This window comes from Cyanistes caeruleus, chromosome 9 (genome assembly GCF_971803275.1).
Source record: "Cyanistes caeruleus chromosome 9, bCyaCae1.hap1.1, whole genome shotgun sequence".
NCBI classification, from domain to species: Eukaryota; Metazoa; Chordata; class Aves; order Passeriformes; family Paridae; genus Cyanistes; species Cyanistes caeruleus.
Window position 1 is genome coordinate 5,410,348 of NC_141709.1, and position 22,064 is coordinate 5,432,411.

General features: G+C 46.0%; 1 long non-coding RNA gene across 1 annotated transcript; it reads right to left on the reverse strand.

Moving 5' to 3' along the window:
• Nucleotides 1–744: 744 nt before the first annotated feature.
• Nucleotides 745–10,742, reverse strand: LOC147651459 (uncharacterized). The gene is made up of 6 exons (XR_015274042.1): nt 10,681–10,742; nt 10,188–10,277; nt 9,261–9,426; nt 7,821–7,878; nt 7,254–7,436; nt 745–5,529 (listed from the first exon to the last, which is right to left on the reverse strand). It is a non-coding gene; the product is annotated as an uncharacterized LOC147651459 (long non-coding RNA).
• Nucleotides 10,743–22,064: the final 11,322 nt, after the last annotated feature.

Here is a 22,064-nt window from a genome sequence, read left to right on the forward strand (position 1 = left end):
TTGTCATGGGTGCCACCTCAATCTCCATGGGTGTGAGTGCTGTGTCTCCAATAACAAAATACTATCCAGTCCTGCCATGTCTTGTGAATTGTCCTGCAGGTCCACTCCAATGACTGTCCAATGAGTAGATCTGAAAAGAAAAGCTTTGGCAGTTACAAGTCTGGATTGTTTGTGAGGCTGCCAGATGTGGTTAGGCATGTGTTTCCCACAACTATTTTTTTGCAGTCCCGCACCCTGCTTCCCTTCCTTCCCCTTATCAGTTAAAAGAGAGGTTTTTCTCATTCTAGAGCTGGCTGCATTTCTATTATTGAGCTGGGCGGGGCTGTGCTATAGTTCCAGTTCTTTTGTTGGTTAGCTACTGCTTCCTTTTGGTATTTATTTTGGTGCTGGCTTTGAGGACAGTCTCTGGAAAAGTGTCCTGGCCTTTTGCACTGGAAGCAGATGATATGCTGGAGCTGCCCCGATGACATCTTTTTCATTCCTAGTGTTGCTGCTGCTACAGTCCTTGGGTTTGTCAGTCCTGACCTCCTGTCTTGTGCACCATACAGATCTGCCTTCTTGGCACATGCCTCTATCATCTCCGCTACAGTGGGTGGAGGATCAATGGGCAGTCCCAGGATCACCCTGCGGCAGGCCTTGTTGGTATTCCTTTGAGGCACCTCTTTAATCAGTTCTGCCTGAGCCACTGGTCCTTCCACTTGCCTTTGTATTTGTACTTGAAGCCAGAAACAAACTGCAAAAAGCTTTCTGATGGAAACTGTTTAATATTAAGATAGCTGCCTTGGGTTTCAACTGTTGGCAACTGGTTAAAAACCTTTTCTGCCACACCACAGATTTTATCTAAAATGGATTTTGTTAGTACCCATGCCGCCGCGGTGGCGGAAAGCCCGGAGCACCGCGACTTCTCTAGAGAAACAGCCCTGAGAAGGGCTGGCCCGAAGCGTGTGCGGCTTCGAGCAGTTGAGTGATTCCAGCTCAGCTCAGTAATAGTATAGTGATTTCAGCTCAGCTCGGCTCGGCTCAGCGGCGGCGGTGGCAGGCAACACAGGAAGTAGGGACGAGATAGCTGGTCCAGCGTTCCACCGAGGCAAAATCTTCTATTCAGGCAGAGCTTTGGCGAAGGGTGCCAGTAACAGCAAATCCACCAAACAGGGGAAAACCCGGGGTATTTATGGGGAAGGAGAGGGGTGGGGGGAAGCCCGAGATACCTGTATCGGGGTGGGACAGCAGCGGAGAACACCAATGAAACACAACAGTTTACCATAGCTACTCAAAGACCCCTGGGAGCGACACATTGTGTCTCCCTCACAGAGAAGTATCTCCCCTCCAGGAGAGAGCCAGGATCTCTGGCTCGGCAGGCTCCTCCGTACCCACATACCCGAGCCTGTTCTTCAGGTTTAGCCCATACCCCCTCACCACATAGATGTTCCAAAATGATTTCATTATCCTCTGAATCTTTTGCATCCTGGGTGCTTTGCTTGAGCTCAACCAGGAGCTTAAGGTCTTTTACTAGGACCTTTTCCATGAGTTTTCCCAAAGATCAAACTTTGAGGGGGTTAGGAGACACTGGAAGAGGTCCCTAGGATCATCTGGAACTAACTCATAAGATGTTAAAGTAGTTCTCACCATTCCTTTAAGGACTTCACTATTTCTACCAAATTCTCTTTGGACTTTGCAAATTTCTTTTCTATTTTGGTAAGAGAAAGGTTGATAATGTCTATTAATCCTTCTTTTACCAATATCTCTTACAGGAACAGCTGATAGCATATCTTCATCATCCCCAGAGTCTTTATTCCCTGGGTTCCTCCACCCACCCCCACCCCCGCAGGGGCCGGGGGGGTCCCGCCCCACCACCAGGTCTGGGGAGGGGCCCAGCCCCACCCCAGCAGAAGTTGGGTGGGGGTTCACCTCCCCCACCAGGGGGCAGGGCCGAAAAACCCCTGGCCCCCCATGCCGTGGGAACAGGGTGGGGACCCACCTCCTATCCCGTGGGAACAGGGGGCAGAGCCACCCCTCCCACCCCCACCCCCTCTGTGAGAACAGGGGGAAGGGGCATGGGAACCATGGACCGGAAAGGGGGCGGGGTCACCATGGGAACCAGGACTGCAAAACCTGGGGGCGGGGTCACAGGGTGACATCATGCAGCACAGGAACATGGTGGAAGGGGGAGGGATGTCCAAGGGAAGGAAGGGGTTGTGGTCAGGTAAGGTGGGCAGAAGGTATTATGGGAAGGAGAAGGAGGGTAAGATGGGGTCCCACCATGTGGCCAGCTGGCACATGGCCAGTGCCATCTTGGACCCCAGCCACATGGGGATAGGGGGGTCACCACTTTTAGAACTAACAGAACACTTTAACTGAGGAGTAACAACTGGGGTAAAAAGGGTGCAGGGAGAGATCTCTGCTAGTCTGTGCACAACTACCAGAGACAGGGGGTTGAAAGAGACATAGAGCCAGGACAGCTACAGCCAAGCTGGGTTTCCTGTGTTTTTCGGGCTGCTCCATGTATCTCCTTCAGCTCAGGACCAGAGGGTTTGGAAGAAGGGTTAGGGGAAACCAAGGGAAACTGCTGTGACTGTCCCTTCACTTCCCTGTTAACCAGCTCTTTCCGAATTAAAAGAAACAACGGAAGAAATTTTAAAGCAACTTTGACTCCGTGTTCTACTTTAAGGGTTAACAAGTTTCTAATCCTGTCCCAAGAAGAGACAGAATTCACATCTAGCAGATCAAGCTGTGAAAAGTGTCGGCACAGCCAACAGACAAACTGTTTCAACTCAGTTCTAGAAATCTTAACATTTGTACTACTTAAAATCTCCCGAACTTGGGAGTTCAAACTCCTTTTGTGTGTAGACAGGTGTAAGCCCGTTTTGATGTTAAAAACTATCTGCACAACCAGTCTGCCTTCTTTCACAGCAAAAACAAGACAGCCAACACTGGCAGGCTTCTTTCAGTTCAGCTCCCCTCCCCACACACCGGGATACAGAACCAACTGCTTGCCAGAGAACCTGCAGTTCCTTTAAACTCAGCTGAAGCCACTTCTGCTGAGCTGCTAAAAACATGTGGCCAAAACCATGGGGGGGAACGCTGCTACCCCTCCCACCGAGCCGGGGACTGCCAGAAACCATGTGGCTGTGCGCCATAGCACTGAGAAAGAAACAAAAAACACATGGCTGCAATGTGGCAGAGCTGGGAAACACTGGCTCTCGGGTGCTGTGACATCACGCAGCACCCGCGCGCGCCTGTGTCACATGGCTGTCCTGTGCGGTGCTGAGCCACCAGAAACCACGTGGCTCTGCGCCACTCGCATGCTGCCAAAAATGGACGCGCCGCACCGTGGTGCCGGGAAACTGCGCACTGAAAAGCTGGCTCATGCCATGCAGCGCACCCACCTGCGTGCTGCGCCCACCTGCCCCACGTGTTGTAGACACACTCACTGTCTCCTGTGTCCCTGGCTGTCTCGGGTTCTGTAAAAAACCCTCTTCTGTGTCCTGGAGTCAACTCTTCTGGGCTTAGAAGAGCCGCTGATTCCACCCTTGTAAGCTTTGGCTGTGCAAAAAACAGCTTGTAGCTCCAGGGTAGTTGGCGAATCCAAGGCTTGTAAAATCCACAGGGGATCTGCAGCTTTCTGGATGTCAACTGCTGGATGTCAACTGCTAATATCCTACTGCTCTCACCCCCAGGAAGTCACCTGAGTAGCTGCAGTCCACCAGGGGAGAGGGGATTTAGTTAGGACAAAAGATAAAAGACAAAGGGGAGTCCTTCTTCCTGGGACTGTGTCCCTCAGTTTAGCCCCAGAACAGTTTCATGGGGAGAAAAAGGACCAAGAATTGCTTGCGCTGAACTTTTGAACAGAGGGAAAGGGGGGCAGGGAAAGGCAGGTTACAGCCAATGGGGAGGAACTGGAGGGGAGGAGTGAGGGGGAAGGAACCAACACAACCACAGATCAGAGAGAGGACAACAGTGAGAAACCATGTAACATAATGCAATACAACAAGATTCAAAAAGTTACCAACATTCTTTCTGTAGAACTGAAACAACTATTTGTTATTCTTAGGTATTATTACTATATTTTAATGAGATATGGTATGAGCTTTTTCCATGTCGCAGGTTTACAAATTTTGAGCTTAAATTCCTTATTACTTTTGCTTTTTTCATTGAGCAATGCAGTTACTCCTTAGACTATTAGTATCTTATAGACATGAAATATCATAATAAATAAGACAAATATAAAGACATGTGAGGGATTACTGACAAAAGATGACTCACTTCATATTAATCCGGAGAAGCAGTAAAAGAGATTGAGATAGCTTGAATGATAAACATTTGTGAAAAATTTGTGAATTGTTGTAATTAAGACACAACTTAGTATTTGAGAACCATTTCAAAACTACATCCAGGGGTTCTTTTGTGGTATATAAATGCATAACCCCATAATATCTTTTTAATTGAAAGTGCAAAAATTTCTGCTGAGATTCTAAAATAAGAGTAGCAGCCCTACTGCAGCAATACTTTTTAGAATGTGATCTGTAGTTTTTAAGACAGAGCTGAAGACATCTGCATAACACCATGCACGTGTAGAATCCTTTTGCTACCTGTCAACATGTACAGTGCCTGTGTGAGGAGAAGCAACGTTCTTGTTTCTCACCAGGCTCAGCAGAACACTTTCCTGGCTGTTAGGTTCCTGATGGAAGCAGGGTTTCCTTTCACTTCTAAACTTCTCGAAATAAATATGAATTTTTAAATTGCATTTCAGCCAGTTCTAACTGTGTATGACTACATAAAGGATCACAGGAATGCAAAGGCATTGTGCTTACTCTTTCTGTGTGCCAGGAAACAGTGTCTGGGCTGTTTGTTTCCTTTTCGTCCCTGCCCTGCAACATCTGAATTGAGTAACAGGCTTCAAATGGCATTGTTAAAATGGTGAGCTCAGCTTGGTAGATAGTCAGTAGGATGACAGGGGTATCCCTTCTCCTGGTTTGGGGTGGGGAGTGAAATTGAACTGGTACCAAGGAAGCTGTCTCCTAAGAAACATGGATTTGATAATTTCATTAGTATTGAGCTAAGATTTAATGACATAATTGAAAGAAAGGTTAGTTTTTATACTTTTATGTATCTCATGGTAACATTTTTATATTAAATAGGTCTGGAAAATTTTGGTCTTTTTCATGCAAAAGCTGATAAGGATTATACTGATATTCTGTAGACCTGCTGTGCCACATAAATTACCACTTCACTGCGCATACTGTGCATACTAATTCGCTTGACAGTGTAAGTTTTACAGAGGTATTATCACTGTGACTTTTAATCTTTCTCACATACGGCATGGTGAAAAAGCAATGATGAAGCATAAATCTGTATCAAAACTGAGAAACCATAGAGTGTGGGAATTTTCCCTATATAAATTTTGCATAACTGCTGCATGTGTTACAGTGCACAACTCATCACCAGAGCTTCTTACTCACCTGCTGTAGCCATATTTGTATCAGGCTATAACTGCACTTACCCTTGAGTTTCTCAGGAGATTATAGTGCTCTTGCAAAAAAGAAAAAAAAAAGCAAAATCTTTTTTAAAAAATAGCATCAACAGTATTTTTTCCTGTTACTTTCATAGATCCAATGCTTACATTTCTTTCTGCTAACTTACAAGATCTTTATCTTGGTTTAGCTACAAGAAAGAAAATTAGGTAAGTGCAAAAATGTGTGACAAGTGGCCATAAATGCAAATGTGCTGACCTCCATAAAAAATGAAAGATGTGCCTAAAAACTTCCTTCAAACAGTGCTTCTGAATCTTGACATCAGCAAAGTGTCTGTAACTTCAGGCCCTTCTGTGGTAACCTGCAACTGGCAGGCTTCATCTGGGAAACCCTATAAAGGTGTAAGGAGTAAGCAAGGAGGTCTGTGTTTATATGGGGAGACAAAGCCTTCCCTATTGCCTGTGTATATACACTTTAGTTAACAAAGTATGTGTGATAGAAGCCCAACCCTCAAAGCATCTTCAAGTTCTGAAGAACAAAAAAATTGAAGTTGTGTGAGAAATTGTTTTCTGAGAAAAATATCCACCACTTGGCTGCTGGTAATATCTGACACCTAAAAAGGGTTTTTTTTCACAGCTGAGCAGTGAAGGGTATGGGATTCAAAGTTATCAGAGTGCAGGTTTCTCTCAGGCTTCAGAGTAAAACCAAAAAATGAAGGGCAACCAAGCAGTTCTTGTCTGGTAATAGTGAACTCCTGTGGCAGAGAACTTCTAAAAACCTGAGAAACAGTAATTTATTATGATGTGCTGCAGCTCAGTGTTGAATAATTGTATAGAATTACAGGGACCTAACAGAGATTTCAGGTGGGAGTAGTAGATCCAACTTGGTTTTCTTTTCACTTTCACTGCTGAAAAAGGATAGTGATACCAGAAATTGTCCCTTCCACCAAGGAAGTAAGTTATCCTTTTCCTGTACTTTTACCCAGAGTAATTGCCTAGACTGTACATGTGCAGAGGCCTCTTACAGAGGTACTGGTTCTATAAATTGTGCCTGGGCTGCACCTGCACAATCTTTGAATGTGTAAAAAATACCAGGTTATGTATTTAGCTCCTGCTAATAAACAGGCTGGAGTTCAGGGAATTGTACTAGTCTACTGAATAGTATTTCATAGGTACACAGTTTTGTTGTTTGTTGAGGTCATTGCCGAGATTCATTAATGTTAATGGTAGTAAATGCCAGACATGTAGAATTCTTTGTAGATATTTATTTATATGTATTTATATATTTATATTATCTATTTATATGAAAATGAATTCCTGGTGCAAACCAGTTCTTTGGCACTGTCTCCTCCTAAAGTGCTGACTGTGATTCAGGATGACAACCTTCCTTCAGGTCCTTCCCCACAGACCTGGATCTTACAGAAGCCAATTGATGTACAGCGTGCACATTAATCCCTGTGGGGGCCGGGAAACTGGCTGATTCAGAGAGCCTGGCTCTCCCTTGGAGGCCAGAAATCTTTGAGTTTGTTATGTTAAACTGTTACACTCCATTAGTGTTTTCCCCTGCCATTCCACCCCGATACATGTATCCCAGTTTCCCCCTGCCCCTCTCCTCCCCTATAAATACCCCAGTTTTAACCCTGTTCAGGAGAGCGGCTGTCACTGGCTCCCTTCACGGAGGGCCCTGCTTTAATAAAGGCTAGTTCTCTGCAGAATGCCACACAGCACTCTAGTCCCTTCTTCCACACTGCCTGCAGACCTCCGCTGAGCTGAAATCACTCACCGGGCAGAGGACATGTCTGTGCCCCTGGGCACTCCAACCGCAGACCGCTTCTTCTGGGTCGTTGCAGCACCCCTGCCACCTCCAGCGCCGCGGCAAATCCCAGCACCAGCTCATATTATAGCTCATATTTTTCATGCAGGTAACACATGTCTGCCTAGCAAAGCCACTAGAAGACCAAAAGCACTGTGGACAAACAGACTGGAGATACTGTGGCCTCATGTATGATGACAAGAAATTTCCCCAACAGAAGATTCTCAAAATGGCTGACATTTGTTAACAGGCTGACTTGTGCGCTCCATGTGCCTCCATGAGCATATTAGTTAACACTATTAATCTCTGAGAAACTGAAGACACTTCCTAAAAATATCTCAAAAATATATACACAATGTAAGCTCTGTGTTCACAGGATGTTCTGATCCTTTCACTGTTTTTTCTTTAGCAATTGTATCAGTAGCTTATGTAAAAAAATAACATAAAAAATAGCTAATTCACCAAACCACAAATACTATCACTTTCTGTCTGGTAATAAGAGCCAATTTCAGTATTACTAACTTTCATTCAACTTACTGATTTCCTTCAGTGATTTTCCTTTTTCTTCTTCTGTAAATGCTGCTTCTTTCACCTGCTAGAATCAAAGAAGAGTAGGGATCATTATTATGGCATGTCAGATTATAAAAGCCTTCAAGAATACTTGAAAAAGTATTTTATAAACAGTAAAAAGATAGCAACTTCTTTTTATAAAATCTGTTGTCTTCTTAGGCAAGTTCAAAAAAATAATAGTTGAAAAGTCAAATTAAAACAAAATTCTTAAATGTTAGGATTAATGATGTAATTCTGATGAAAATTTACCAAAACCTGAAGAACATACATAGTATGATCAAACTGTACTGTACATTTACAATACAGAAATTTCAGTGCTTCCTGCTGAAATTGAACTGCTGAAAAGATGTGTAACAGCTTTTTACCAGTTGAGTAATGAGAGGAAACTGAGAATACTGTGCTGAAAAAAAAATTTTAAATTGGAGGAGGAAATTCTTATTAAGAAGATGGGGGTTTGCATGTATGCCTGACAAAGACATGATATGTAAAATCTGGTAAAAGACTAACAGAAATTACCATACAGCTATGATCTCCAAAAAATAATCTCAGCCTACTTAAAATTTTTTAAGGATTTTCACTGAAAATATTTTTTGAACTGCTTATCCTGCATATGTTGCAGCTACATATATATAAAAAGGTATAGTACATATGTATTTGTGTATTATAAAATTGATTTTTGTTTACAGATGTCTTTTGAAAAACCACTGAGAAGTATAAAACATGTTCCTTTGCAACTTCCTGAACAACATACTTTTTAAATAAAATCTCTGAGAACTGAGATCTGAATAAGTAGCAGTTCCTTGAGATCCTCACTAATATAAAAACACCTAAACATGCTTTATGCAATCATTCATGTGTTAGGATTAGCTAAGGTTAGCCCTTGATTTTCCTGTGGAAATTGACAATCCTATTTCTTGGAAGATGCACTGGGAAAGTCTTGTATTAGATGTTCTCAAACCAAACTTGGAGTCTTTATGGATAATACAAAACAAGGACAATTCCATGAAATCAGAGCACATTTACTGCAGAAATGTGATGTGATTACAGAGATGTAAGACAGTTCTACCTTTTATATGTGGTAAGAGCACTTTACCTGGGAAGTTAGATTAGAAAAAAAAGATGGCACTTTGGTCTTAATGTAATTACTGAAACTTGCATGAGTGCGGAAGATGCACAAGGTCTAGAGTTTGTAACAGGAGGCCAGACAATTCCTCATCTTGCCACTCCTTGCCAAGTGTCCTGTTTTAGGGCAAATTTGGGAGAAAACCTCCAAATGGGGTCCATCTAGGAAGCAAATTCAAGCAGCCCCTCCCCCAACTGATTCGGGAAAAGATTTCCTTAGAGAAAAGTGGAAAAACCTGTTTATTTAACAGAAATTGAATAATATTAAACAATGAAACCTCTTACTGTTCAGAGAGACGGCACATCCAGGAAAGTCCTTGTTGTGGGGTGTAGGTCGACTTGCTCAGGTTCTTATCAGTCCCTCTGGCGCTGGAAAGTGCCGAGGCCCAGGCCTTGATGGGCCACAGGTATGAGCATCTGGTGTTTTTCTGGGTTGTCATCCAGAGTAGGTCTGAACAGATCCAAGCAAAAAGGGAAAAAAAAACAGTCCAGGGAACTTCCCTGCCTCAGCTAGCTAAAAAACTAACAGCAAAGGAGATCTCTGTCTTGCTGTCTGTCTGTGCCGCAGACAATACAGTCCAGGGGCAAGATGTGCGGAAGTGAGGGCTCTTTCTCAATACAAACTGCACACTACTTCTTCTCCACCTTCACTTTCGGAGCCAATCTTAAATGTGCAGTGTCGCTCTATTAGGAATGACTGGGAGTGAGCGACACAGACTCTCATGGAGTCGATCAGGAGAATGTCTTGTAGTTTATTATTTCAGCTCTGTTTTATAGACTGATACGTGGAAAGTACAGAAAGAAAACTCTTATTGGTTAGCAAACTACTACATTATTATCATTGGTCAGTGGGGCACAACACCCTCTGACTTTCTCTTGCAAAAAATACAAGGGACAGACAAACAGCACCTGACAAGGCTGTTTTCTGTCTCTGAGGATTGTTTTAATTCTTTCTCATGTTTTTCCCAGGTAGTTTCTCAGGCAAGACTGAGGAGCTATGCGGCCTGTAATTTCTACAGGCACTCTACTGCCTGTTCCAGAGCTAGCATCCACAGTGCAGAACATAAAAAAATGTAACATAAACAAGGCAATTGGGGAACAAGCATCACAAAGTCACCTCATGACATTCCACCCCTTATCCCCATATCTCAACTTATTACCAAAACTAATATATATTAGAAAAGGGTAGTGATATTCAGCAGTGATACTTACTCATAGGTCTCACCCAGCAATTAGATTTCCCTGAGGTATACATTGTTTTGTTCCAACTTTCTGCATTATCCACCATATGCAACCTGGTCCCTGAGCAAAGACAACCCCACAAATGGATTTGTCTGTGTTCAAAGCAGAATTGATCCAAGCTGTCTTCCCTAACAAACCTCTGACATGTACCACTGGGACTTTGTATCCATCTACTGTATGCAGGGGCTCATACAGTAGATGTGCAGAGCCTGCTTGGTTGGTGGAACCTCGGGTGTTAACTAACCAGGTGGCCTTTGCTAGATGCTGTTCCCACCCATAGATCCCCACTCCATGCTTTCATGGTGGTTTTTAACAGTCCATTGTACTTCTCCACTTTCCCAGCTGCTGGTGCATGGTAGGGGATATGGTACACCCCACTCAATGCCATGTTCCCTAGCCCAAGTGTTTATAAGGTTATTCTTGAAATGAGTCCCATTGTCTGAGTCAATCCTCTCAGGTGTACCATGCCTCCAAAGGACCTGCTTTTCAAGGCCCAGGGTGGTGTTTCAGACAGTGGTGTGAGACACAGGATAGGTTTCCAACCGTCCAGTGGTGGCTTCCACCATTGTGAGGACATAGCGCTTGCCTTGGCAGGTTTGAGGCAGTGTAATGTAGTCAATTTGCCAGGCCTCCTCATATTTATATTTGGTCCATCGCCCACCATACCATAGGGGTTTCACTTACTTGGCCTGCTTGATTGCAGTACACATCTTACAGCCACGGATAATCTGAGAAATGCTGTCCATGGTTAGATCCACCCCTTGGTCTCATGGCTGCTTATAGGTGGCATCTCTACCCTGATGACCTGAGGCATCATGAGCCCATTGAGCTAGGAACAACTTGCTCTGGTATTGCCAATCTAAAATCTATCTTTGACACCTCTATCTTTGCAACCTGATCTACCTGTTTATTGTTTTGGTGCTCCTCATTAGCTTTGCTCTTGGGGACATAGGCATCTACATGATGGATTTTCACAGGTAGCTTCTCTATCTCAGTGGCAATGTCTTTCCACTCTTCAGCAGCCCAGATTGGTTTTCCTCAGTGCTGCAAATTAGTCTTTTTCCATTTCCCCAGCCATCCCAGAGCATTGGCTACCATATATGAATCTGTGTAGAGGTAGAGCTTTGGCCACTTCTTTCTTCAGAAATATCCACGGCCTATTGAATGGCTTTGAGTTCAGCAAGTTGGCTTGATCCACCTTCTCCTTCAATAGCTTCTGCAATCTGTCATGTTGGGCTCCATACAGCTGCTTTCCACTTCCAGTTCATCCTTACAATGTGACAGGAACCATCAGTGAAAAGAGCATAATGTGTTTCTTCTGCTGATAGTTGGTTGTACAGTGGAGCTTCTTCAGCCTGTATCTCTTGTTCTTGCTTCTCTTCATCAGTAAGATCAAAGTTTTTACCTTATTATTATTTCCAAAATCCCATGGTGATTTGGGTTTCCAATACGGGCACGTTGCATGATGAGGGCAATCCACTTGCTCCATGTGGCATTGGTGGCATGGTGGATAGAAGGAACCTTTGCTTTGAACACCCACCTCAGCACCAGTAGTCGGGGTGTCAGCAGCAGTTGTGTTTCCATGCCAAACACCTCTGAGGCAGCCTGAACACCTTCATAGGCTGCCAAGATTTACTTCTCTGTTGGAGTGTAGTTGGCTTCAGACCCTCTGTAACTTTGGCTCCAGAATCCCAGTGGTCGGCCTTGAGTCTCACCAGGCACCTTCTGCCAAAGGCTCCAGGAGAGACCATGGCTCGTGTTGGCAGGGTAGAGCACATTCTTCACATCTGGTCCTGTCCTAATTGGGCCAAGGGCTACTGCATTAGCGATTTCCTGCTTGATCTGGGTGAAGGCTTGCTGCTGTTCAGGGCCCCAGTGGAATTCATTCTTCTTGCAGGTAACCAGGTAGAGAGGGTTCATGATCGGCTCTACACAGGAATATTCTCCAAAAGCCTATGGCACCTAAGAAAGCTTGTATTTCCTTCTTGTTGGTTGGTGGAGACATTGCTGTGATCTTGTTGATAACATTGGTGGGAATCTGACACAGTTCATCCTGCCACTTTTACTCCCAGGAACTCGATCTCTCGAGCAGGTTCCTAAACTTTGCTCTTCTTGATGGCGAAACTGGCTTCCAGCAGAATCTGGATGATTTTCTCTCCTTTCTCAAACACCTCTACTGCCGTGTTCCCCCACACAGTGAGAGAGATGACAGGTTTGTCTTTACAAATAAGCTGTGAGTCTGCTGATAAGGTGAAACTATCACTGAAAGATAACAGAAACAATGGGATAGATTCCATTGAAGAATGAAAAAGGCACTGAGGAAGCACCATGAATTCCACAAGAGTTAAGAATTAAGAAGGGATTATGCATTGAGGGGGGGAGTATTCCAGGTATCAGACATTCTGGGAAGCCTATACCTCTCAAGTACCTCAGCCTATGGGGAAAGAGAGAAGGGATAAGCGACCAGGAATTAGGATAGAAGGGAGGCTGTGCCCTCCAAAAATTTGAGAGACTCCAGAGGAATGCCCCATGGCCTCTGCCTTTATTCAAATAAAGTAAAAGGACTCCTCTGTCTCCTCGTTGGACATAAACCTATGGTGTTTGTGGATTAATTTTCCTGACACAATGATGTCATCAATGTACTGCAGATGTTCTGGAGCTTCACCCTTTTCTAGTACAGTCTGAATCAGTCCATGGCAGATGGTGGGACTGTGCTTCCACCCCTGGGGCAGTTGGTTCCACATGTATTGCATGCCCCTACACATGAAGGCAAACTGAGGTCTGCATTCTGCTGACAGAGGAATGAAGAAAAATGCCTTGGCAATATCAATAGTGGCGTACCACTTTGTTGCCTTGGACTCCAGCTTGTACTGGAGCTCCAACATGTCTGGCATGGCAGTGCTCAGCAGTGGAGTCACTTCATTCAAGGCACGATAGTCCACAGTCAATCTCCATTCTCCTTCAGATTTGCACACAGGCCAAATGGAGCTGTTGAAGGGTGAATGGGTTTTGCTGACCACCCCTTGACTCTCCAGGTCACGAATCATCTTGTGGATGGTAATCAGCATCTCGAGTTGTACTATACTGACAGTGGTGCACTGTTGACATGGCAATTGATACTCGTTGCTCTTCCCCCTTCAGAAGTCCTACTGCAGATGAGTTCTCTGATAGTCCAGGCAAGGTGTTCAATTGCTTGATGCTCTCTGTCTCCACAGCCGCTCTCCCAAATGCCCACCTGAGTCCCTTTGGGTCTTTGAAATACCCAGTTCGGAGGAAGTCTATGCCCAAAATGCATGGGGCCTCTGGGCAAGTCACAACAGGGTGTTTCTTCCAGTGGCTTCCAGTCAGGCTCACATCAGCTTCCACCAAAGTAAAATCCTGTGATCCACCTGTCATGCCAGCAATAGAAACAGATGCTGCCCTGTCGTTCTATTGGGAATGGCGAGAAAAACGACACAGACTCTCTTGTGGAGTCAAACTGGAGAATTTCTCCCAGTTTATTGCCTCAGATTTTTTAATAGACTGATATGTGAAAGTACAGAAAACTCTTATTGGTTAGTAAACTAACACATCACCATCATTGGTCAGTGGGGTTCACCACCCCTCGACTTTCTCTTGCAAGGAAACAAGGAACAGACAAACAGCACCTGCAAGGCTGTTTTCTATCTCTGAGGATTGTTTTAATTCCTCCTTATGATTTCCCAGGCCACTTTCTCAAGCAAGACTGAGAAAGTTATGTGGCCTGTTATTCCACAGGCACTATGCTGCCTGCTTCAGAGTTAGTATCCATACTGTCCCTACATGTCTTGGGATTAATGTGCACTGCGCACCAGTGTTGACCAAGGCCTCATATTTTTTGGTTCTGATGTGCCAGGCCAATGAATCCACACAGTCCTAAAGACACGGTTTTCCCTAGCCTCTATCTGGCTAGAGGCAGGGACCCTCTAAGCCTGGTTGTCCTTCCTTCCCTAGGCATATGCCTTAGAGGTTCCTTCAAGGGGATCATCATCATTATACCTGGAAGTTTGGCTATGGGCTATTGGCATAGTGTTCTTTTTGGTGGAACTTCCTCTTAGAGTCTTGCTATCTTCCAAGTGCCCGTTGTGCCAGAGCAGCAGTAGATTTTCCATGCCATCTCATATTTTCTTCAGTCATGCAGGAAGAACCACAGCTCAGCTCATGGGGTGTGATGTTGCACTATATTAGGAACGGCAAAGCTGTGTGACATAGACTCTCTTCTGGGTAGCACAAGAGAGATAGTTTTATTATTTCAGATCTTCTTTTATAGACAGGTCCGAGAAGGTCCGAGAGGTAAAACTCTCATTGGTCATCAAACCAACACATCACTATTATTGAACAATTAGAAACTATACCCCTTAACTGTTTCTTGAAAGACAACAACAAGGATCCAAACAACACCTGCAAAGGTTGTTGTCCTTCTCCAAGGACTGTTTGGATTCCTCCTTATAATTTCTCAGGCCAGAGTGAGAACTAGTGTCACACAGGCACTGTGTTCCCTGCCTGCTTTCTTGCATTCAGCATCCATAATTCTCTTTTTTTGTTTTAGGGCAGAAAGGCAGCATTTGTAATGTCCTGCTGTCCCCCCTCTCTATGCATAACTAATTTGCTAGAATATAAGATGTATTAGTCTTAAAAAGTTCTAATGTTATTTTCTATATATCTATCTCTAAACACTTTGTCTAACTTATCTGTATTATAAAAAGTTTTAAAAGTAGGTATTATAAACTTGAGTAAAATATAGGATACACTATACTTAACTAAAAGGCTAAAAACTTATAAAATAGATACTGCAGTTTTTCATTAGTAAGCATAAGGCACATGTGGTGACTAAGTGTATTTTTAGAGCATCTGTTGCCTTTCTATAAACAGAATGTTGACTTTTTCTAGTTGGCTCTTAACAAAGGACACAAGCTTATTTAAAATACACGGTCCGAAGATTAACACAAGCAAAATCATCACAACTGGCCCAATGAGGGTAGACACCAGGGTGGTCAGCCATGGAGATTGGTCGAACCAAGATTGGAACCAGCTTTGCTGGGCTTCTCTCTCCGCCTTCCATTGAGACAGCCTGCCTCGTAGCTCTGCCATGGTGTGTCTCAGTACTCCGGTGTGGTCTGTGTAGAAGCAGCACTCCTCTTTCAGGGTAGTGCAGAGGCCTCCTTGCTGCATGAACAGAAGGTCGAGACCTCACCTGTTCTGCAAAACAACTTCAGAGAGTGAGGAGACTGACTTTTCTAGAAAGGATATGGATTTCTCAATTCTCTGTAGATCTTCATCTACAGTCATCTGTAGCTGAGAGAGAGACTCTGACTCTGGGTTAACAGAGTGGAGACACCAGTGACTGCACCGGTTGCTCGCAAGCCGAGCAACATTGCAATTGACAGTCCTGTCAGCAGCTCTCTTTTCTGAAGATGGCCTGCTTGCTCAAGGTACTGGTTCACTTCTCCTCTGGAGTGGTATAGGACCCTGGGGATGATAACAGCTAATACACAAAAGTCAGCAGAGGAGTTAAAGCTTTGGGTATAGATGCAAGGGCTTAGCCCACTGCGATTGCAAACCCACATGCCAGACAAGGGGGCGATTGCCCATTTCTTAGACTTGTCCACTTGCACGGTGGTCGCACAGACTTTTTTGTCAACAACAGTGGCTTTGCCTACGCAAAACCCTCGCCCGGTCATGTGGCTGATGGTGATTCTGTGAGAAGGTGACTCACTGCGACACTGGACTGGGGCCTCAGCATTAGACCACATTGGCTGGTTGTTAAGGGCCACAGCCTCATAGTAAGGGGGCTGTGTGTCATAACACAGCCAGCAGGATTCTGTGGCATTGGGGTTGGATTGATTTAGAGGTAAAAAGGTGGCATCTAACATTCGATAGAGCGAATTGAAAGCAGTGGCTTCAGATCTTTGGGGAGAAGCTTCTCGTTTATGTAGCGGGTATAGACTATTAGATCGTGGGTTCTCAGCCTGTACCACAAGGTTGGGGCCAATTGCTGCAGGTGTCATGACTGGGAGTCAGATAATTTGTACTACTTCACCAGGATCTTTGCCAGGCTTGTGCAAGAATACTGACCACATTCTTCCGGTGGTCCAACCCACATCTGCTGGCTGCAGGACCTGCATGATCATTTGATGACAGACTTCAGATTGGTCATCATAAAAGCCATAAAACACTTGCCCTATGGAGTTGAAACTGGGACGCAAACAGCCTGCTGGACCCCAGGTTACTTGCAGAAACTCGTCTGCTTTTGGCGGTGCCCACCTGTTACTCAGGATTATTGTTTCACACCCCAATAGCCACAAAACCAATACCCTAGTTGACGGCAGCAGTCTTTGCCTGGGTTGGCGGCTGGGCACCAGTATGACTGGTACAGCTCAAAGCGAGGGTGGATGTTATGAGTTACTTACTATACCAGGGAAAATGTCTTGAATGAGCACAAAGAACCTTAGGGTGCCTGCTGGACTACCTCTTTAATCACCTCGTTCGAGGCACAGCGTAAGATCCACCTGAATGGTTGATGGGGTTATGTTCTGCACTAACCTGCTCACTGCGAACAAGTCCTAAAAGCAAGATTACACACAGAAGTCGTTGTCGCTTGGGTTTCACAGGCTCAGGAGTTTTGGGCGTCTTTGGGTTGTCTGGTGGTTCACCGCCTCCTTCCAGAACTGGAGTGTATGCATCACACGGGTGCCCAATGATCCAGTCCTGCAAACAAAAGTTCAGAGTTCTTGTCAGTTTCATTTTGAAGGTCTGGTTTTATTGACTTAAGTGGATACCACTTTACCATCTCTTTTAACTGCAGTGTACCCTCGCCCTGTGAGTACTAATCTCCAACCTTGCTCCCACTCTCATAACTCATTTCTGATTATGACCTTCGGGCTCTCTTCTAGAGCTCGAGTTGCCCAGTGTTTTTGGGAGGGACTGTTAGTTTCATCTCCCCTAGGGAATTGGTTCAGTGCTAACAGTGCAGTTGCTAGCAAGCGTGCCTAGTCTGCCTGGGGAATGGAATTGTTAAAGCTTTCTGATTTTGCTAACACTTCTAGCTTGGCTTTCAAGGTCTGGTTTGCTCGCTCAACGATGGCTTGTCCTGTGCTATTGTACAGGATGCCTTGCACCAGAGTGATACCCCATTTGGAGGCAAATTCCTGGCTTGGCTTTGAGATAAAATTTGCACCACTGTCAGTTTTGATTTGCTTAGGGATGCTGAGCCATAACATGGCTGTTAGCCAATGCTGGATAGTTGCTTTGGAGTTGGTTTTCAGGTGCTGCATGGCTACAATTATTCCGCTGTACATATCCACTATTACTGCAAGCCATGCTCGGGGTTTTAACGGCTGACACAATGTAAAGTCTGTTTGCCATATCTCTGAGGCTTTTAGGCCTCTGGGGTTGATTCCACAGGACCACAGTGGTGCCTTTTGGCAGTGGGGGCATGAAGCTACTACATGTTTTGCATCAGCAACTGAGATTTCACATCTCTTTGCTAGTGCTTTGGCTCCGATGTTGTCCTGGGTTGCACACACAGGTGTGCAGGATTTCGTGTAGCTGATGAGCTTCTTGTAAAGTCCACAATCCTTTTGCGGCAGCATCTGCTTTGTCGTTGCCAACTTGGAAGAACCCTTTGATCGGGTTGTGGCTGCTAACATGGATGACTGATATGGTACCTTTTCGAGAGGAGAGCGCTTCTTCTAGCATTAGAGCTGCTGTAGACGTCCATATGCTGGGTCCTGACATAGCCAGGCAAAGCTTGGCTACAAACATTGAATCAGTTGCAATGTTAAGATGCTCTGTTTGGAACAGTCTGCATCCCAGTACCACAGCTGCTACTTCCAGTTGCTGGACTGAGAGTGTACGATCAGTCGCTTTGATGCAGTGCCACTCATCCTCTGATTGCCACACCGCAGCTGCAGTGGAGGTTGTCGAGGATGCATCTGTGAAGACTGTTGGTCCTGGCTGGGGCCGGTCCATGACCTTTTGTGGTAGGTCCATGTCGACAACAGCCAGCATCTGAGTCCAAGGGGGCTTTGCAGAATACTGAATCTCTCCGCTGAATTCAATCAGGGCTGTTGCCAGGTATTCTGACATCACCATTGACTGTGTAGAGAGTTGTTTGAGGAAAGGCAGGAATATTCTGGCTGGTTCAATGCCAAGATGTCTCAGGGCAAGTTTTCTACCTTTCATAATGAGGCTGCTGAAGTACTCAGCTCCTGGGGAAAATGCACGTGTCTGTTTTCCCAGGACTATCCACTGTACTGGGTGAGCTTTTTCTGGGGGGCCTTAAGCCAGTACTCCTACTCCCCCTCCCTTTGTGAAATGCACATACAGATCGAGTGGTACCTGGGGCTTCCACCTGGCGAGGGAACTTAAAGATACCTGCTGTTCGATAAAGTCAAGAGAGTGCATTGCTTCTGCTGACAGGGCTTTGTGTTCCCATGGATTTTTCCCTCTCAGGAGATCATACAGGGGGGCCATCTTCTCAAGTGGGATTAAGACGATATTGTGGAGCCATTGCAGGGATCCCACCAGCTGCTGCACGTCATGGAGTGTTTTGATGTCTCGACGGATCTTTATCTGGAGAGGGGATATGTAAGAGTCTGTGATCCCCACCCCCAAAAAGGTTACACATGCCGCCACGGTGGTGGAAAGCCCGGAGCACTGCGACTTCTCTAGAGAAACAGCCCTGAGAAGGGCTGGCCCGAAGCGTGTGCGGCTTCGAGCAGTTGAGTGATTCCAGCTCAGCTCAGTAATAGTATAGTGATTTCAGCTCAGCTCGGCTCGACTCAGCGGCGGCGGTGGCAGGCAACACAGGAAGTAGGGACGAGATAGCTGGTCCAGCGTTCCACTGAGGCAAAACCTTTTATTCAGGCAGAGCTTTGGTGAAGGGTGCCAGTAACAGCAAATCCACCAAACAGGGGAAAACCCGGGGTATTTATGGGGAAGGAGAGGGGCGGGGGGGGGGGGGGAGCCTGAGATACACGTATCGGGGTGGGACAGCAGGGGGGAACACCAATGGGACACAACAGTTTAACATATCTAACTCAAAGACCCCTGGGAGCGACACATTGTGTCTCTCTGACTAAAAGGTGTCTTGCCTTCAGGGCAGAGACAGGATCTCTGGCTCGGCGGGCTCCTCCGTACCCACAACACATGGCCCCTTTTTTATTTTTGCACTCGCGATCTCAAAGCCATTTGTTTTTAGAGTCTCTGTGATTGTTGACACTAACTGGTCTACCTGACCTCCCGAGGGTGCGGCAATCAGGATGTCGTCCATGTACTGGATGATGGTCGCAGTCAAGTTGCTATGACGGATCGATGCTAGCACTCGATCGACTGTGATTTGGCAGATTGTAGGTGAGCTGACCATCCCCTGAAGCAGCACTTTCCACTGGAAGCGTAGGTTGGGGCGCTGGCTGCTTGGAAACACCACTGAGAAAGCAAACCGCTCTCTGTCTTCTTCATGAAAGGGTATAGAAAAGAAACAGTCTTTGATATCAAGAACAGCACAGGGTTGGCCCTCTGGCACCATAGAGTTCATAGGCAACGTTTGAACAGGTCCCATGGGTTGAATTTTCTTATTTACTTCACGTAAATCGTGGAGGAGGTGAAACCCTTCTCTGGATCGTTTAGGGATTATGAAAACAGGGGTATTCTACGGGCTAGTAGATGGCTCTGTGTGACCTTGTTGTAATTCACGGTTAACTAACTCAAGAAGGGCATCTAATCGAGGCTTGGACAGGGGCCACTGCTCGACCCACACTGGGTCGGATGATTTCCAAGAAAGCCTGATTGGTGGCAGCGGGTACGTGGCAGTGGCCCTTAGGGTAAATTTGTCACCCTGGCTTTTAGCAAGGCTAGGGTGTTGCTCCCTAGCAGGGCTGGGATTCCTGTCATGACATACAGGAAGAGGGCAATAGTTTTTTCTGGCCCTTTTTCTGTGTGGAGTGTAATGGCTATTAGCTGTGTGCTTCTCTGAGCCCATGACAGCCCTCCAACCCCGCCTACCATGAGGGCATCCTCTAGTTTCCAGAGCGGAGGCCAATTTGTCTCTGGAATGACTGTGACATCTGCCCCAGTATCAATTAGAAAAGGAACACTGATAGATCCAGAGGGGATACTTTGATCACCTGAGGTGTCATAAAGGGTGCGGATCCCCCATACCACCGGCAGGTTGTCACACCTTACTGCCAGGACCACCCTGGGGTCATGTCCCCCGAGTGTGATCCCTGCTGCCCCTGAGGCAGGTAAGGCAAGGTTGGCTGAGTAACTGGCTGGGTCATGAAAGTGGTCGCCTCTGGGGGGGGTAAAGGATTTGGGAGCATCTCTGTCCTTGCAGGATTGGCATAACTGGGCTGCCTCGCATCCCAAGTGGGAGAGGACTGTGTGCAACCCTGCTGTCCTCTCCCCCTCCCGTTTTCCTGAGCCTTGGATCTGCATTCTCTGGCAAGGTGCCCCTTTTTCCCACAAGCCCAGCATGGCCCTTTAAATCGGTTCTGCTGTGAGGTGGACGCTGCTATGGCCCCCCCCCTTTGCAATTTGCAGCAACATGACCTGCCTGACCGCATTTGAAACACGCCATCGTGTTAGCGATTGCTGTGCAGACTGCAGTTTGAATCCTACCTGTTCCTCCCTCACAACATGCTTAATCATCTCTGCGATATTTGCCCCTGCCGGTAACGATTGGAGGATTTCCTTGGTTGTCGAATTGCATTGTTGATGCAAGCAGTCTGCCATGACTGGGCCTTTTGCCTCTGGGGGCAGGGCCAAGGAGTCAACAGCTGCCTGAAGGCCATCTACAAATTGTGTAAAGCTCTCGCTTTTGTTTTGCTTTATGGTAGCCCATGGTGATGGCTTAGCAACAACTCTAGAGGCCGAGCAAATAGCTTCTCTGGCCGCATGAGTGGTTGTCATAACTTCGTGGGCCTGCATACCCTGGGCTTGTGCCTGAGGTGTAACCATGGCTGGGTCTGTGCCCATTAACCGCGGCAGGCTGGAGCCGTGTAGCGGATGGTCTGCCCCTATTTGGGCTAGGTATTTGGCACAGTTGTCTTCCCAATCTTGTTTAAAAACAATCATCCCTGCCCCATCGAAAAACAATCTGCAAGTGTGTTTTATATCAAAAGGGAGCAGGTCGTCACCCCCAAAAAGACCATCGATAAGGGAGGTGACCATGGCAGAATTAAGCCCTTTTTCTGAAATTGCTTTAACAATTGTTTTAACTTCTTTAGGATTTATTGGTGAGTAAACTCTCTGTCCCCCCTCAGACACCTGGACTGGGAATACTGGGGGGACCCAGGTGGCACATTCTGCTCTTATCTGACCCCATTCTGTGAGAGGGGTATCCTCTCTCAGTTCTTTTTTAATGCGGAGGGGGATATTCTTGTTTATCTTTATTGTTTCCTCTTCTGAGGACTCAGCCTCTGACCATTCGTCACTAGTATCTCGATCAGAGTCAGAGCTCGACTGGCTAGCTACTTCCTGTTTCCCGTGCCTTTTTGTTGGGCTCCAGCCCCACCTACCACCCCTGTGGGCAGGCTGTTCCCTCCCTCCTGGCTCTCCCCGCCCTTCAGTCCACCCTCCACTCCGCCTTTCACCCCACCTTTCACTCCGCCCTTCACCCCACGCTCTGTTCCTCCCTCTGCTCCCCCTCTCTCCCCCATTCTCTACATTCTTTTCCCTATCCCTCTTTACACCTTCCCCGCATCCTTCTTCACATTCCTTATCTCTCCCAACCTCCCGACTGTGTTCATCTCTCAATGCCAGCATTTGTTCTTTGTTTTCAATAAGGACATTCCTTTCCCGCTGTATGTCTTTTTGCTCAGCGCCATT